This window comes from Apteryx mantelli, chromosome 1 (assembly GCF_036417845.1).
Source record: "Apteryx mantelli isolate bAptMan1 chromosome 1, bAptMan1.hap1, whole genome shotgun sequence".
Taxonomy (NCBI): Eukaryota; Metazoa; Chordata; class Aves; order Apterygiformes; family Apterygidae; genus Apteryx; species Apteryx mantelli.
Genome location: NC_089978.1, coordinates 39,992,954 through 39,998,953, shown reverse-complemented (window position 1 = coordinate 39,998,953; position 6,000 = coordinate 39,992,954).

Below are 6,000 nucleotides of genomic sequence, written 5' to 3'. Positions count from 1 at the left end.
TCATAGAGCACATAAATATCCACTGGGTTCTGTGGATAGCAATACCTACTTGTGGGTCATATGACAGACACACATATAGCATTTAAGTTGTTTCCACAATATACTACTTTTCCTAGTAGCTAGAAAAACTGCTTTCCTATTACACAGCAAGAAGACCGAGTATCTTGGCCTTCAGATATGCTTACACCACAGTAGGCATTCCTAGTTTAATCCAGCTATTGCAAATAACAGGACTAATGAATATGCAGCAATATGTCTACAATAACATTATTTCAAGTTGAATCTGCTAAGTTATATGACATTCCTATCAATTTGCAGTTGTACTGGTAAGTTTTATTATATCTGTATGACATAAGGACATACATAAAAGTCATTCTGCTTTGACTATTCTGGTACAGTCACAGTGTTTATGCTACTGTAACCTGTTTCCAAAAGGGAAAGGGAGTGTCTACATATAACTCTTCTTTAAACTGTCTTAAATCTTCATAACAGGAAGATTTTTACCTTTATAACCAGCTCATGAAGGAAAAAATATACCCTCACCTGATCTAGTTACTATGCAGAGAATGTATTTCAGCATATTGTAGGCCCAAGTGTACCTGTACTAAGATATTTAGAACTAACTATGTTTTATAAACAGGTCTGCTTTGTAAAAGTAAGCATTGCTAGGCTCTAAGTCATGCCTTTCACTAACAATGAAAATATTAAATGACAGGCCTTAGGTGAATGAACAATGATCTGAATCAACCATGCTCAATGAACCACAGCATTATAATTTGATCTTGTATTACTTGGCATTAGATAAATTGGAAGCACTTTTGAATATGCCAAGCACAACTGAGGTCTCTCCTCCATAATTCCTTTAATTAATCATGTATAGATGTTGACTTTTATGCCATATTTTGGGTTGTTTATCTTGCAGCATATCATAGTTCATAACAAATGAGCTCCCACTATAAATCTCCATGCAAAGGAAGGTTTTAAATATGTTAATGACTTTCATATTTGATACATGCAATGAAGCAGCTGGAGGAACTGGACCAAAAAAGGCTCAATATATCAAGACTCTTAAAATTTAGTCTTGCATAAATCCTCAAGTGATGCTCTAATTGTGCACCGCATAGGCAAATACAAAGGGAGAGATGTACTTAAAGTGATGTGGAAATCTAATAGCTAATAAAATAGGATATTCCATTCTTTCAGATTACTCTAGCACAGTCTATTCCAAGTTTTTTGGGAAAAACAGATATATGTCACTGTTCCTGTTCTCAACTGCTAAACATACTGCTAAAACATACATGTTGAGAGCAAGTCCTAGAGGAGAACATTTATTTTTTATTAAACGGGCACTTCAGGATATGCCTAGTTTTATGATTTGTACAGTTACAAGTTTCTTTGGAGGCAATTTGGAGACCAGTCCAAGAGTTGCCTGTTCCTCAGGTCCTGCTGCCAGGAACAGAGAGATTAGTCCAGTTTCTCTGTTGCCAAGTCAATGCTTGTCATACTTTGTTAATGTTGTGCCTAAGGCTAGCCCTGTTCTTGACGTTATCCAAGACATTCATTTCTATTCTACATTGGAAACACAAGTAGCTAGCACAGAGATTTTACTCTGACAGCATTAGACTGCTTTGCTTCTGGGTTCTACCGTATCACGTAATGTATTGCTGTCACCAGATGGCTTCCCTGCCCTACTTCAAAATATTCTCAACTGCATGTTAAAGATCAAAATTTGCTTCATACTGGTAGTACAACAGCATAATAATAAGCTGCTTCTTGTCCAGGCTTGCTACTGCCTGAGTTTGTGTGTGAGGTGTGCTCAACTCTTCACCTGTCTTTATACTCAGGGTGGAGTTTAACCACCAATCAGCTCAACAACTTCTCAAGAGATATCACCAAGCAGCCTGCCAGTGCTTAGGGAGAGGTTATCAATAAGATAGAGTTAGGCTTTTCACAGTGAGGCATGGTAGGATGATGAAAAAAACAGGCAAAAATCAAAAAAAGAGACTGGATATAAGGAAAGATTTTTTCCCCTTAAGGACAGACAAGCACTGGAGCAGGTTGCCCTGTAGGTTTCCAAGACCCGACTGGATAAAACCCTGAGCAATCTGATCTGATCCAAGAGATCGCTGCTTTGAGTAGGAGATTAGAATAAAGAGACCTCCTGAGGTCTTTTCCAACCTAAACTATTCTATGGAGCCTATACAATCTTTTTTTCCCCTAAATACTAAAAAAAAAAAAAAGAGAGAGAGAGAGAGAGAGAGACTGTGAAACTACAAGTTTAATGAATTCATTAATTCTGTGAAGGTATGTACAACATGTCAACATGAACAGAAGGCACGGACAAAATGAACAGAAATCATTACACACAATTTAAGAATCAAGGATGATATGAGTCATAAAATCATCTGTAATGGCCTGCTACACCACAGCAAACATTTATTCAAAAAGATTCAGAGTATTGTTCTTGCATGCCCTCATTCAGTGTAGTTTAGAAATTGCCTACAAGTATCTCAAGGGTCAGATGAGAGCTCTTTAAATTTAAGCTCCATGGTGACATAAAAACAAATGTGTATAATGAAATATGTTTAGTCTGTAAGTTAGAAGATTTCTAGTCTTCCGAGGAATTAAAAATTCTGGAACGATCTGTGAATAGGAGTAATTGGGAATAACAGGGGTAAGAGATTTCAAGAGCTAAGGAACTTTATCAAAGGGATAAGTTAATGCCCTCTCCCTCCCAAATCAGTATTATTCTGCATTACCCTGGCTCTGAATCTAATATTGTAGATGTTACATTGTCTAGGTAAAAAACACAGAAATCACTGACTAATGCAATAGTGAACAGTTTGCAGGCAACAGGTCAGAAATAGCCCAGCTGAACAGTCTGGCCCAGAGAAACACTGATCACAGAAAGAAGTACAGGTCATCTCTTGGACAGCTGTTGCACAACCAGAACATAACTGTACATCACGAAGAAGCAATATCTACTATACGATTCATCATTCATGCACGCTTTCTCTACAATAGGAGGTACAACAGTGATGGGAGAAGACATCAATGTTTTCATCAGATGATGACATGAATTCAGTTTTACCAATTGCCTGAGTTTCAGTGTATAGCCCTCCACAAGAGGCCATGTGGCCTCTCGACAGGACTCCGTTGGCATAAAGGGAACGCAACAAAATCTAGCTATCACTACTTCTAACCACAAATCAAAAGAAAAGGCAGAGACAATCTGGTGGCAAACTACTCTTCGCGACCTACTAGAAAAATAGCAGCACCTCACCTATATCTGAGGTAAACAGTATTAAAGGCCTTCTTAACATCCACATGAAGATGTTCACATTCATTGCAAAACAGAAAATCAAATGCTGGCTCTCTGGGTGACACGTTCAAAGGACCTTAAACTTGAGACTCTTTCTATAAATATTGCGCTTTCCATACTAATAGATGCTGTATTTCAGTACTTTGCAGATTTATCTGACAAAATTAAGTTATCATCATTACAACCTTATTATTCCCACCTTCCCATCCTTGTTCAAGTATGCACAACTGTAGTTTGCAATGAGTTCTTACTGATAATTGCATTTGTTGTTAACAACTATTTAACCACAATGCCACAGCATCTTCCATATTTTCCAAGTATGCGGTGTCGCCTCTCACATTAAATTAGGAGGAACCTGTAAACTGATTTGAATATCCTAATCTCTTTAGCAATTTTCATCAGTCCAGTAAATCGGTATATATTTTTGTTCCTCCACTTTCTGGCTACAAATATATCCAAAGCTCCAAGACTAACCGTTGCCTGGCACCTTCCAAAGGGCTGTGAGAAAGCTAGCGTGCCAGAGGCAACAAAAGTCAGGATCCTCATGGAGTACAGAGATCGAATGAAATGCTGGGGTAAATTGTTCTCAAATATGACAACTCTGTATCAAAATTGTTCAGATCTTCAACATTTTGAAAAAATGGCAAATTCCACAGGCACATAGCTCAAAGGTTCTCAGTTGATGTGGATGGCACATTTCACAACTCTTATGACTTATTGGAGATGGTGGGAAACTTCAGGGAGCCCTCTGAGGGTGCCTGCTGCTGATGACTAAGGAGAGACAGGTAAGGACAGCCACAGAAGGCCTTAACTTCTCCTGGGAGGCTCTAGCAAGGTCTAGCTGCTGCTAACAAGCTTTGCTGGTTGCCCCTGATTAGAGGGAGCTGGGTAGTCTCTCAACTGAGAATCTAAGAGACTCTTAAGTAAAAAAGACACTTAGTATCTTACCATCAAGAATATTTAGTGTTATTAGGTGTATTTGATCAAAGTAGACCAAAAAGAGATTGATAATGACAACAAAGCAGTAGAAATGTCAGAGTAAATCTATATTATCCCACAAATCAACCTGGATGAAATCTTTTTTCTTGATTAGGACAAAAACAAATTTTTGCATTAAAAAACTATTTCAGTTTGGAGGAAAGTGATTTTACTGCTTTCCATAGTATCTGAAACACTCCTACTGTCTATCTGTGATTCTAGTCCCCCAGCACAAACACTGACTTCTGTTTCATTTGTGCCATGTCAAACTGATAGAGCATGCCTTATTTATTGTTTTTTTATTATTATTATCCAAAGACCTACCCATTCCCTTTTTCTTAGAAAGATGATTTGTTTCTTTATTTTCATCATGCTCAGAAGAGTTTTATACCTCTTAAATAATTCCTTTGCTAAATAGCTACAAAAAGAAGGATCAACAAAAGATAGATGGTTAATTAATTGGGACTTAAATCTGTGCACCGTCACGTAAGATTAAAACTGTTTTAGCAGAGGCACTGCCATTCCTCTAGTGACTAATGACATATAGTCAAAATAGTCTTAACCCCAAATATAAAATGTTACTTATATTCTTTAACCTTTATAGTTTAAAAACACATGGTATAAAAATCAAAGGAAAGCATTCATGATTCTGTGACATACTAGATTGCCTGAAAATGACAGGAGTATATTCTGCACAATACCAATCTACATATCCATTTTAAAGATGGAAATAGAGCAAAGAAGTTATAATTTGACATCCTAATGAATATGTAAAGATGCATGAAATATTATAAGGCACTGTATGACTGTAAATATTTCCTTAGAAGCAGCTGCAGAATTTTACAGATTTTTTTTTTTTAAATGATCTGTGGCAGTGCTCTGCTGCTATTAGGCATCTAGTCATTTGCCTTCCCACAGTTCCTACTTATTTGAATACATGTGTTTTACAAATTTGGATGGATATCCTTTGTCAGGTTTATTTTCAATATATGCTAGATTTTCAAAAGGCTTGATTTTCATCTTATTCATATCATCATAATATCCAGAATATGGTACATCCATCAACAGCCCATGGGCAGGCATGGAAACTACCTTTTTATGGTCTTTCAACTCCTTGGAAAAGTAATAATATCTATTTTATTGTTGTTATTATTTGGAATCATTCTCAGATCCCAGTAAAACCAAAAACAGAATTGTCATTTAAAGTAAAAATTGGGCCATTATAAACAATTGGTATGAAATCAATATTGAAAGCTAAAACCAGAAATGAGTTATGAGTCTTTACCATTGCTTCAAAGCAATGGTAAAGACTTCTAATACACAATGGTTTTCACATACATATAATGTCACAAGAGAGTCAGTGCATTGGGGTTTTGGAGTACTTTCCCTAGTTTAGCTGCTCCTGGAATAAGCTGCTCTGAAACATTTCAAAAGAAAAAGCAGGAACATGTCTCAACAGTTTTATGGCAAGCAGAAATCTGAACTGGGCTACCTAAATTGTGCAATAATGCATTCTTGAGGCTTATACAGTTCTCATTAAAGTTAATATGATATTTTACCAGAGCTGGATCAAGTCACTTGATGAAAGGAAAGTTGAGCTGGGATTCTCCTTCATGAATGTATCTGTAGACAACCATTCAGACTGATATGTGTGTGTCCATGCACACAAACACTGGATATTTTTCTATGTGAAGTCCACT